Genomic DNA, 12,648 nt, shown 5'->3' with positions numbered 1-12,648 from the left:
CGGGGGCTGATACTTTGATGATAAAACGGTGAGTTTTAAGCTTGGTCTTTGCTGCCTAGTCCTTTAAGAAATGCGGAATGAGGAACTTTTATATAGCGCCTATAATGACAGTAAAGGGCAAGCTTGGGGTCCTCTCTAGGCCAGGGCTACTAACTACACGTATGATCCATCTCCTACTGCAAACGCCAGCTCTGCCTGGGAAGTTTTATTGGACTTACTTTGTGATGCTCATATTTCRGTCAGGTCTCTTTCATAGCGCAGTGGGAATTTCACAGAAGCATAGAAATGGTAGCTGGAAGGGATGTCAGGAACCATCTAGTCCAACCTCTCCTTGATGCAGGACTGTCACAAACATAAGGCCAGTCAGCCTTGATTTTTTTTTTTTCTAGCTGAGTCTCAGGCACCTCCATGGATGGAGAGTCCACAGACTCGCTGGGTAACTTGACCCAGTGCTTCACTACCGTTCTACAGGACTTGTCGTCCGTCCCCCCCCCCCCCCCCAGCCCTTTAATGTGCAATTTGAATTTCCCAAGCTATATCTTGTAGCCATTGCCAGTTCTTATATCATCTGGCACTACCAATAAGACTTTGACTGCATCACCTTCWTAACTGCTCTTCAAATAAGATATAAGCAGAAGCCCTTGGTGTCTTCTTCCTCAGACTAAATCACCTCATCTCCCCCAGCTCCCTTTCACAGGGGAAGCTGTGGCCCTGACTATCTTCATAACCCTCCTTGAGACTCTCTCCATTTTCTTCTCCTCTCTTGACTTGTGGAGCCCAAAACTGGATGCAGTATTCCAGGTGTAATAGGAATTGGTGACAAGTAGAAGGGAATAATAACTTTCGCTGATCTTCTGGGCATAGTCCTTCTAACAGAGCTCATGCCTTACTCAAGCATAGAGAGCACTGTTGTCTTATCTCCAACCTGGTGTATCTCCAGTTCTTTTCTGACACTTCCTTCCTAGCTGTGTAGATGCATGGGATTATTTGCCGCAAGCTGCAGAACTTCTCATTTTTCCTTGCTGAACCTCCTGAGGTTTCTTTTTGCCAGGTGTRCAAGTTGATTGCAATTTATTTGGATAGAGTTCTGGCATTTGTCATGACARTGGCTGTTCTCTCAGTATCGTCTGCAAATTTCCTGAGACTACAGGCTGCGCCAGGAGTACAAGTTAGGTAGTCCTGGAAGAATTTTGGTAGTTRTGATGTGGTAATGAAAGGGACTACTCTTGCCATTCAAATTCTTAAATACAATTTCAAGATCCTGAATAGTATAGCTATATAACAGATTAGATTTTTTTTAGGCCTTTTTGTTTATTTTAATTACAAGAAATTAAAAAGAGGGATTTAGTGTACCTCATTTAGGAAAAAAGTTTTCTGTACTAGACTTCTCTTTATTAACTGGCAATAATTGAGAATGAATTCAATAATTCATTGAATTGTGATTTTTTTTTAGTTGTTACTTTCCTCATTTATTGCAAAAATATAAAAAAGAGTAAAGATACTGACTAATACTTTTCTTTGAGATGAGTGATCTATATGCATGCTGTGGATATTCATAGGTGAAAGTATTCAAGACCAAAAGTGTTCTTACCTTAATATTACCAGTAGAATTGTTTGGTGCCATACAGTATGTTTGGCAGCCAAAAGCTAAGACTTGTGGAAATGCCCCAAGACTATGCATGAGGTGAAAATTGTCTGATCTCAAGTGTTTGGCTACAGGTATGGCCATAATATGAATGAAAGGTCAGAGGGAAACTAAAATTTTACAATATTATAAACTATTGTTTTTCTCTATCCATTACCAGACTTCCAAGAATTAAAGCTCATTCTCAAATATAGAGAAAATATTCTACCTCCTGAATACTTTTAACACAAGGCAGTGTCTGCCTTATCACAATTCTAGAAAAAGCTGTGCCTGCTTTGGAATATCCTGTGAAACTTTCTCACTCTTGTAGCAACTGCAGAAATACTAGTTATGATACATGTGTGGTGCTTTCAATCAATATTTTTTTTTTTACCATTATTAGATAATGCTGTAGTCAAACTACTTCCCCCCTTCTTCCCCTGTATAGGACTAGTGCAACTGCACCCTTCCTGGAAAGAGCTTCCAGTTTGCCTGAGGAKATGTATTCTTTCTTTGGCTAATCCAAACTGAAATCTATTTCAAAAAACCTGTGAGTAAATGTAATATATCTGGAAGAACTACCATGGAGCCATTAATAATCAATGATATGTTTTTACCTCCAATCCAAAACCAAGAAGCTCAGGGCAAGGCAAGCTCTCCATTCCTCTCCAGGCAGGGTGGCAGAAGAAATACAGCTTTAGATGAGGCCACTTGGAGCATCAGCTTCAGTTTCTGCAACCTCTCACAGCCACATAATAGATGTTCAGGATGCCATAGATGATAAAACATTCAGTAACTGTCTACATAAAATCTGCACAAAAGATTTTTCGACTTACCATAGGAAAAGAAGGAGCTCAAGAGCTCATGCCATGAGCTCTGAAATGGCAAGGAACTTGTCAGGTGAAATAATTTAGATTAATATTGATTAGTTTAATATTGACTTAGAAGAAAAGGATAGYATCACCTGGTAAATAATCCAGTTTACTTAGTAGAGCTTTTTATGTTTTCCTTGGAGATGTCCCAGGAATTGACTAGGAAAAGCTCCACTTAGTTGATTGGATCTGGCACAACTACGTACTATAGTAAACCAGCTTTTGTGTACACTGAAAATCCAGGCTATATCTAAGCTGTGAAGCTGTTATGGTCAGGCTACTAATTTTTAATATTTGTCATCAAAGTATACAGTGTCTTAAAATTGAGTAATCTTGTATTTTACCTTTCTGGGGAATGGCAGGAATGTTTTAAGTATATAATATGTAAGAATAATTTACAAATTAAATTAAATAAGTAATATGGAAAAAGRCAGGAAAAAGTGATCTACTATGGGGAAACATTGATTTAAGTTCAGTAATTATATTTGTTTAAAATAACGACATTCCAAATGCTTATCCAGATCTTACAAAAATTCTTGAATCTGAAAATATAAGCAGAAAATAATCACAAGGGAAAAAATAATTTCTAAATGCTTTTTCAATATTTGTAATTTAATGTACTGTCCAAAACCAGATTACAGAAGCACATAAAAATGGAAAATTTTTAATTAAGTAACTCTGTAGTAAAACAGAATTACCCCTTTGTTATAACTGTTATAACATTTAGGGAAAGGTTTGGATCAGAATGTAGTTTCTCTGAACTATGTGGCTCAGTTTTAATCCTTTTGCTTTCCTGTGACTCCTCTGTTAATTTTTTTTTATGCTGTTAGACTTTTTTTTTAATTTTAATTTCAACATTCATTAAAAGATATCGACCTTTTTCATGATGTGATTTTTTCTTATTTGCTTAGAAACCCAGGAGGGAGTCTATTCCCCATTATTATTTAAAAGAACTTAAAAACCTTGGCATCCATAGTCATTTCGCTGTCACACTCATTCATGTTCTACTGTGACTGTCAGGTGTTAGTTCTGATATACAATATAGAATAGAAATCAACCATAATCAAATGGTTTATGAAGCTTTTTCTGTACAATGCAATTATAAATGATTTTGAATATTATACAAGGAGAGGTCAATTCATTATGTTTAATCAGGACTAATAGTTAAASTGATTCACTACTTATTTATCTAAAATTCTATTAAAACAATATTCCTTCTGCCAGAAAATTTGACTTTGAAAAATCCATAGTTTAAACAACTATCTGAATCATATAAAAAGTCTCAATTACACCAGGTGGTATTGACTGATACATTTGATAATGCCATAAAGATGCCAACCCTGACAAAATTTGTTAGTTTGAAAATAGGGCAAAATGCCATTTACTGCAAAGTTGGCTAATGAAAAATATTGCTTACAGAATGATGAGATGAGACCTGTCAAGCAGATTTATAGTACACAATGTTTGTAAGATTTCAAATATTTCAAAACGATTCGAAGGCTCATGCAATAGGCAATGTGACTATTGTCTTTGCAGTATAACGAACACCATAGAGAGAAGACGGGCAAGCTCTGACATTCAGACTTGTACAGTTGTGGGATGTAAGCCTTACGTGTAGCTAAAACTCTTAAACTTAGCTTGCTGCTCCTTGAGCTTATGCAGGCAGTGTTACGACTGGACCACCACCTGGATTTTTTGCAGGCTCCACCATTCAAAGAGCTTGGAGGGATTAAAGGCTGAGAGTCGGATTCAGTGAATTCAAATCCCAGCAGAAGTTTGGCAGAGGAYTGAGTCAGTTCCTGGGACGCCAGCATTAATGGCTGAGGGCCAGACTCTAATCTGAGATGCATGACACGTGTTGCCTCCTATCTTGATTAAGCCACGTCGGTGGCTTAGACTCACACAACGCGTAGCAGCAGATTTTCTAAGGCATGTGCTGATTCCAGTGCCATACATCTGAGTTTAAAATCTAGTCCGTAAGGTATGAATATTTGTTTTCTTTCCTTTTTCAGTTGTTTGATGAAGAAATTAAAAAAAAAGTAAAGATTTATTAGTTGTGCTCACCCTGTTTTATCCTTCTGACTTCTTCCTCATCTCCTATTCCCCTCCTTCGAAAGGATTCAATCTGTACCACACCAAAGACACAAATTAAAATAATAATAGAAGTAGCACAGGAAGATTATTTTTCTTTGTTCTTTCTCCAATATATGTGAGACRTGACAGGATTCTTTAAACTCACAAGTATTTACTCTTTAAGGTAATTCTGCAGTGTTGTAAAACAACACGCAAACTGCAGGCTGGAGAGAAATAAGAGAGTCAGCATAGCAAAACTCGATTAGAAAGTTTGATTTGATTATCTGTTCCTTATTTGCATCATACTGCTGTTTCACTCAGAGGCACCTGACTGGAATATTTTCGCTGCATTCTGAACATAGAAACTAAAGCGATCGGCAGAATATTAGGCTGCGGGAAGCGCAGCGTTTTATGCTGGAACATTCGAGTGCGCTAATTGCTGCTTTGAAAATTATCCTCCAAATGTTTTCTTGCTTCATTTTGTCTCTTAGTTTCGATGGAAAATGTCCACAAAAGATGTGGTTGAGCTTGAAGATGAAAAATGGGGAGTTGAGGGACTGAAAGGTACCATACAGCTGGATTGATGCGGTGCCTTAATGTACTGGCCTTGAACTATACGAACTTTACGGTGAATGCAGCCAGATTAAGAAGAGTGAGAATCAATCAGTTTTTGATGGCTATAAAAGTCACAATAAAGGAGAAGATGGTTGTATATTTATTGGCTAAGAGCTACACAGAAGATACTCTCCTGCAATAATAATTAAAAAAGCTCAGCTAAAGAGGTTAGCTTGAAAATCAAGGAACAAAATACCTAACCTCTCTGTTCTTAGAAGAAAGCCCATTAGTTGAATGATTGATTTTGTGCTTAACTTCTTTTATCTTTTGTTTCCTTTTTTCCCAGCATGTATTTTTCCTCTTGTTCCCTACGTAACGTGCAACACCCCAAAGTATTTTTAGTGACTGGAAATTTAGCATAAATTACGTGTGGTAAGGGGGAGTAGGAGGCTAATTAAAACTCCTGTAGTATTGAATTTCACTTTCAGTAAGCTACTTTTAACCTTCACATTCCAGCAGGATAGGTGCCAGAAATTATACTGCCTTTACATATCTTTTAAATAAAAGGAAGAATCTATTTACATTATATGTCAGATTTTAAAGTCGTATCCCCATTTCACTGGTAGGTGCCCACCAAAAAGAAGTCACAAATTTTAAGGGAATGACATCCCGCTTGCTTCTCAAGTCTCGTAGCAAAGAACGCTCTTTACAGCCACTAGTCCCCCCTCTGCGTAACCGACGTCTTGCACACTAAGATCATATATAATGTAGATGAGATTGCTAGGGCCAGGAATCTTAATTTATTTATGGTATAAGTGTAACGCTAGCCACCTCCTGTTTTCATTATACCAATCTAATGCCAGCCATTTCCTGTTTTCATTAGACCATTGTAATGCTAGACTCCTACTGTTCTCATTAGTGCAGGACTGTGTAATGGCAACCACCTCATGTTTTCATTATAACAAAACTGTATGGTGCCAACTGCCACTTATTTTACTTTACAGAATAGCACTTGAATGTAGCCCATACTCTTTGCAAGAGATTATAAGCAGAGATGTCAAGGACCTTAGATCCCTAAGGCCTCACAGAAATTGTTGGGAAACACCCTTCCTGACTAATTTGTCACTAGAAGAGCAACAAGGAAAGTGTACAAAATATACAGAGAAGATATTAAAGGCTGGGTAAAGTGTAAAACTGTTACTGTTAACTGGAACACAGTTAAATTCTAGCAACTGTACGGAACCCAATTTCTGATCCATAAGCTGCCTAGGCTTTGAAAAGAAGATAAAAAGGTGGCTGTAGTCGCTCCAGGTCTGGCTGGACTTCTAGAGAAACCTAAGTCAAATTCCCAGCTCCATCTCATATTACTTGTGTAGACTGTGACCTATAAATTCTCTGAGTCTTATTACTTTGGCTGTGACTGATCTGGGGATAATAAGATTTTCTCGCTCCAAAACATTGGATTGTCTATTTTGTTTTGCTTTTGTAAACCATTTGAAATAGGAATTATTTCACAACCTGCCTGTCCAGTGCTTTAAAAGTAGCTGTGACTCCTTCTCTCAAGGTCTTCAAGTCCTATTGTAATAACATTAACTAATACTGATTAATTCCTATGACACAGACACCCGACACTGAGAGAAGATCCTAAAAGTGTAGCCTCACTGATAGCTGGAAGGGTTCTAAGAGGTGYGGTTAATTTGTGGTTACACTGCAAATGTAGTCTAATCTATGTGGTTATTTTACCCGTAGATTTTGTAGTAGGTACCAGAATCAATGAGTATAACTTTAAGAGGAATAAAATTATGAGATATTGTGAAAATATTTTTGATTTATTAAACTTTTTAATCTAAACATTTAGGTTTTTGCTGATATTAAACACTTTAGATCTCAGAAACCTAGTGGCATTGCTCTGTAAACRCTACATAACCACCATGTAGGTGACTTGTAATATCATTACAAATAAATGTTTGGCAAGGGGGGGTTGTGGCCCTAGGTCTATAATGTATGAATGTGCGGGGTTTTAGTCATGAGGCAGAACCAATGCATACATCTGCTGTCTCAACTCTGAAGCCYTGGGATCCTGAAGTGCTTACCATCAGGACTGGAGAAAATACCACAGTGAAGGCCTTTATTCCRTACCTGACCAAAATTATCAGTTCTGCACAGTGACTTTAGTTTTAATTATTCATGTGATTCCAGCTTGTCATGTTTTATCTGTTGTATGTTTTAATGATTTATAGCTTCACTGCAGCTTGTGAGGAGAGGAAGAAAGCTCTGTGGACAGGTACCATGAAAATAAAATTTCACTGTTGTTATAAATACTGGTATTCATACTCGTTTTTGTGGAAGAAAACAGCTCTTCAAAAGCATTTTTGTTCTACTCTTCCCAGCTTGATGGAAGAGTTGTGGTTTCATGAAAAGAAGTGTTCTTTGTCATTCTCAGATTGCTGTATTATTAACATCACTGAATAGAGTAATTGACAGATGTGTATAAGTTTTGTTAAAATGATTAAAAGCTCTGCAAATCATAACCTGTCAGTGTTCCCTGGGAAACAAAGACCTTTCCATCTGTTCGGGGACTCTGCGAATGAATGTAATGAGTCACCTTTAAAATGACAGCTGTCACCCCTAGGACTTGAGCCTTGAAGCAAGTGTAAAATATAATGAAATACATATAAATTGTCAATCAAATATATCCTTAATTTGTTATTGTTTTGATCACCTTACTATGGGCAGGGACTAATAGCTTGTGACTTGTCTGTGATCTCTAGTGCTTGGATGAGGTCCAAGTCAATAGGAAGATAGTTGTGTTTAGTGATGTTACAATTTGATAAGACACTATATGTCTACATATATCTTTGCACATTCTCTGTCACAGTCTTCACAATGAATAAAATTTTACAAGGATGGTGGCATGTGATAGCAACACATTTGAAAATTACTTCTTCTGAACTGTGGAAGCCCAATAAATCTGGAAATGAGGGACATGGAAACTAGGGTATTTTTTGGTATAAAAATGTTTCACCTTTTATGCTGTTCTGCTTCAATATTTAAGATGGTTTAGTAAAGGTCAGTGATTTGTTACTCCTTTGCTTGTACCATTGATTCCCCTTTCTGATACATTATGTGAAGTAAGGCAGGTGGAGTCATAACATTTTCTGTGAAATAAAATGCAAATTCTGCTATGCAAATGGACCATTAAGAACTAAATTAGATTGAGCAGCAGTGGTAAATCAGCAATTATATTGTGTTTGTGTGTTTTTTTTATATAGCAGGATTCCAGCACAAATAAAATCCAACAAGTCTGCAACACATGTTGTGKATGGTAAAGCTATTCACCACTAGAGGAGAAATCCTAGGGCTGATGATGTGCTTTACTGAATCTGATATACTCTTTACTGCCACTTTGATGTAGTCTTTAAAGCTGAGGCTGCTGAGCAAAGTACTTTGAGTCGTCTGGTAACACAGTATATTAATTACTACTCATAATAACTTCAATTTTTACATAATTGTTGCATATTTGTGCATGTTATGCCAAATAAAARCCTCAGTCTGGACTGGTGATTGTGATTAATATTTATGCTGCAGTTAAAATGTGCATGGTTTTAACTCCTCTGATGAGAAGCCTGTCTGGATTATTTATAAAATGAAACAAAAATAATAATTAAAAAATCCTTACAATGAGCAAACAGGTGGTTCTTTGAATACAGTTCTAATTGAATTTTATCTGGCTGCAAAAATGCATTCTGTGCTACCCAACATATGGATCAAACAAGGACTGGTCTTTCTCCAGACCACCCTTCACGGCTTAGAAATGTAGACTAGCATTTTCTTGCGTTTGCCTTACAAATACTCGGGTTGAAAGGAATAAAGAAAATGAAGAGAGCTGGCATCCTCTTAAAAGAAGCTATGGGAGTTGAGATTTGGCAGCAGCACCTGGTGACTCCTCACTATTGAATGTTGTCGTTGCCTGTGGAAGCTTGGGTTGCATCCAGGCAGGAGGTGAGGTGAACAGCACCTTACACTGGCCGAATTACCAGTTATCAGCAGAGCTGTCTCCATTTTACATTCTTGATCCCACATTAAGCTTGACAAGTCTCCAGGAAAGCTATTCAAATAAGAGCACTCGATTCAGATGTCCTCCAGTCTTTCCTACCTCTCCCACTGTAGCAGTAACATGTTGGGACCCTGATGTTTCGCCTGAATTAAAGTGTAAAAGATTGATAATTTGCTGGAAACACCATATTCTCTGTCCTCCACTAAGTTCATTTCTGCTTCCAGTCACAAAGACTTTTGCAGTTGCAGTGCTTTTAAGTTTTAGTAGTTCTGAGAAGATTGTTTATAAGTATTGGGGAATTAGCTTTTTTAAAAAAGGAAATTATTTGGAAATTAAAGTATTGAATGTACTTGATAGCAGACTTTTGGTTTTAGCTAGCTTTTGGGATCTTCCATTCCTCTCTTCTATTTTAGTCTACTAGATCTGTTGGTTTTAGAAGTGATGGATTATATGATGGTATATTCACAGTCATTAACAATGTTACTCAGCTGAGCTATGGAGGAAAAGGTGTTCATGAGCAAAGCTATACTTAACATTTTTCCAATACATTTTTTTTCCTTTTAGTTCTTTACTTGGAGATTATTTTTAAAAGCCTTTTAAAAAAATGTTCTTTTTTTCCTTTAAAAGTATTGCTATGTCTTATATTTGAGATACACAAAAATTTGATGTCAAATGAACAAATCCACTTTCTACCCATTTTTCATTCCCAAACAAGTCAACTAAATACATTCTTCCAGGGTAGCACTGGAACTCTGGGTAGCATGCCCGAGAACTTGGTTCATTCACACTGGTGCATGGATGTTATTATGGAAGCATATTACCAATCTCTAGTTTTCTCCAAAGCAAACAAACAAACAAAAAAGGCACAGTAGAGGACTAGGGACTGAATTGTCCCTTTTTCTGGAGCTTTCTGCTACCAAAGACCTTGAAATTCAATAATTTTAAGAAGTTTGTCTTGTGGTTGAAGATAAAAGCTTAATAAGAGTTGCTAATCTATTTTCCAAATCTCTTATTAAATAATGGTACCATAACACTATTAAAATAATTTCACATGTATTCTTTTCTATTGTATTTACTACATTCACCTCATGTTTTACAAAACCATATTAAATTATATAGGACAGTGGTTTATATTCATTTTGTTTTCCGTTTAGGATGAGACACAAGACAATAGAAATTCAGTCTTATGGCCAACCTTTCTTTAAGCATAGAAACTCAAAGGGTATTCAAAATCAATACAACTTGTCATCTGATCTAGGATAGCCCCTAARCATATACTGATAACGAAATATTTGTGATCTACGCTATATTTGGAAGATATAAAACATACCAGTTATACAGAATATACATATCAACTATTGTGACTCTCCCATATTTTCAGTAAAAAAAAATYATTAAGAAAAATAATTTTCAGTAAAGATGTTTACCTATTAGGGAAACACCTTGATTTAGAGTTGATATCTACTGAATGTGATATTCCTGTTAAAAGGAATATTCCTGTAATTTTTTAAAAAATTATATAAACTTTAATATGACAAATTTTTAAATTAAGTAGAATTTTAAGAAAATAAATGAAGATCTTATCTAAAAATGTTATTATTCATAAATATTACTTATAGGGTATAAAGTGTGAAAAAGTTTTGAAGTTATGAAGACTGTCTCCTCTAGTATCTCTACAGCATAAATAAATTTGCAATTTAAAGTATTTTAAATGGACTTTACATAGTTAGGGGTAAATTTGTAAGAAAAGGAGAAAAGGTTAACTGTCCTGAAAGGAATACTTGCAAAAGTCATTATAATATGTAGCATAACATATGTCTTCTGTGAACTGTACTGTAAAAGGGTTAAATAAATAGATGCATGGAAAATTTTGCGTTAGACAGTAATAACAGAAATAGATAAATKTCATTTTCTGATGGTCAGACAGATACGGTGTTTCCATTTTAATGCTGATCCCAGCCCAGTAATACATTTTTATCACTTTCAAATTAAACCACTGAAAAGAGTTCTGCATGTGATTGCCCCTAAAATGCTGGAAAAATTGCAGCTATTACAAAATGTAATTGCAAATTTATTGAGGAGTATTTCTTCTTGCAAACATATTACAGATGTGCTTTCTGAACTGCACTATCAATCAGCTGATTTCCAGATACAACTTAAATGTTGTTTTTTACTTCAGAAAAGTTGAATGTCAAGGACTGAGGATAACTGACTGACTGATCCTCTAGTTCTCTGAGAGCAGGTCAATAGATGCACTTTAATAAGATTTCTGTAGATTTAACTTGCAAGGCACTAAAGGGAATGTTCTCAAATGTTCTCAAAAATGGAATTTTAATTGTTCTATTCAGTAGGTCACAATCTAAATATATTGTTCAACAATGTTTCAAGGCCTGTATACAGTCTTGCTCCTTGCCAAGATAAATCACAGAATGTTTATGGACATTTTAGAGTCTTGTACAAATGAAAAGTAATACCTCCAGCATAAACAGCCTACAGGAAAGGTGCACATGTCAGAACATTATTTTCATTTTTAAAACTAAAAATTGTTAGGCATTAAAAAACAAAAAATAGAAAGATAAATTAAAAACAAATTGGTCTCTCAACCACAGAAAACGCTTCCTCRAGACTTGAACTGAAGATATTTATGAGCCAGGCACTATTGGGGATCATCAGCAATAAATAAACTGAGATACCGTGCTCTCTTTTCTGAGTCATAACATATGCATTAGGAAATACACATCTCAGAAAATTCTATGATGGGTCATTAATTCCTTGATCCATTTGTACATGCACTACTGATACTAAGGTGACCTTTTGCAGTTCAAGCTACATATGCAGCAGAGAGCCATCCTTCATTTCTTCTGGAAAAACTTCATTTCTAGGGAGACATAACTAACTGAAGAAATAAGCTCTCAGCTGCTTTCATGTCTTAGACTCAATAAAGGACAAGGGTAGGAGCTTTATCCCATGAGTGAACACCCTGAAGCAGTTATATGTGGTTGGCTTAAAGGAGATCTAAGAATCTCTGTTTGACAGGCTGGCCACTTTCCAAATGAGAAATCAATGACTCTGTATTCAGGGTAAAGAAAAGCCAGGATGGTTTATGACTTTTTCTACATATACCGTGGAGCCAGCCAAGCTCTGAATTACACACATTTGAAGACAGCAACATCCCATGTCCAGTGAGGCCTTCGGCAGCATAAGGTACATTCTGGCAGGACTCTGCACAGACAGGGGATTGCTAAATTTTGGAATCTTTTGGAAAGGCAAATATATGTAGCAGGAAGAAGGGAAGAAAACAATAGGGTTTTTCTGTGTCTAGGATATCAGCTAATTAGATGCAGACAGGTTTTCTTTCTGGCAAAGAGACTTGCAGAAAACATGCGATGGGTAAATGGTAATTCTGCCTGCAGGACTGGCACATATCTTCATAATACCTGCTGTATTCTGAACAATTGAAAACTCAA

The sequence above is a fragment of the Rhea americana genome, unplaced genomic scaffold, assembly GCF_003343005.1.
Source record: "Rhea americana isolate MKP2758 unplaced genomic scaffold, rheAme1 scaffold_3, whole genome shotgun sequence".
Classification (NCBI taxonomy): domain Eukaryota; kingdom Metazoa; phylum Chordata; class Aves; order Rheiformes; family Rheidae; genus Rhea; species Rhea americana.
Note: the sequence above shows the minus strand (reverse complement) of the source record.